Here is a 1092-nt window from a genome sequence, read left to right as displayed (position 1 = left end):
AATAAATGATTTGACTGATTCTGCCTCTCCACATGGAAATGAACATAAAACTCCTACTCCACCAGAAGAAAATAAAATGAAATCTCCTGCTCAATGTGAAGGTATGCATATTATGCCTGTTTGCAGAGGAACCTATGGAAAAAAAAATACTATAGAGACCTTTGTTTAATATCTTTTAATTATTACTAAATCAACTTTTAAACAATTATTGTAGATCTCTTTACACCTCGATTTTGCCCAGACTGCAAGGGACCAGCACCAAGGTAATAGGATCAATATAACATAGTTTTTTGGGGCAGGATTCTTATTATATTGCTCTTTTGAACTATTTCAGGTACTCTACAGAGAAGCAAGGGCGTAACCATGGCAGATACTTTTATACTTGCATGGACAGATGTCAAAAGAACAAATCATATTTCAGATGGGAGGACTGCATTTCTTGTAAAGCTGAGGACGTGAGAGTAGGACACTATACCTGTAAAAGTGATTATATTTAATTAATTGTTCTTTTAAAATGCCTTACATATATGAAGAAAACAAAAAAAAAATTAATATTGTCTGAATCTTGCAGCACCTGCTAATTCTGTTGAGGAAGAAGGCTCTGGTGGGAGTTCCGAATCATTGGGTGGAAAATCCCCAGAAAAGCAGGATGATGATGATTCTTCACCAGAAAAAGGAAGTTCAGCTGGGAGTGCTGAGCATGAAAAGTACCCCAACAACCAGGATGTTACTTCATCCCCAAAAACTAATTTATCTTGTTCTGAAGACAGTGAAAATGAAATGACCTTTTCACCCATCTCAGCAACAGAATGTGACTGGATGGTTGATCTAGACGAAACTTGTTCTATGTTTGGACTGACTAAAGAACAATTTTTAAGTGGATTGCAATCCATGGACGCTGATATAGGACCAGATCTACAGGTTCCAGGTCTACAGCAGGTTGCTGCTCCTAAATTTACATTGCCTGATGCCAAAAGGAAAGTTCGTAAAGGTAGTTATTTTTTGTTGCACATGATATATTTAGTAAAAGAGGCAGCAGCTTTCTGAATTTAATGTGTTTCATTGGATTCATAAGTAACAAATGTCTTTAAA

Source organism: Frankliniella occidentalis, unplaced genomic scaffold, assembly GCF_000697945.3.
Source record: "Frankliniella occidentalis isolate FOCC.00 unplaced genomic scaffold, Focc_3.1 Scaffold565, whole genome shotgun sequence".
Lineage (NCBI taxonomy): Eukaryota > Metazoa > Arthropoda > Insecta > Thysanoptera > Thripidae > Frankliniella > Frankliniella occidentalis.
The sequence above is the reverse complement of the archived record's forward strand: the minus strand, read 5'-3'. Positions refer to the sequence as shown.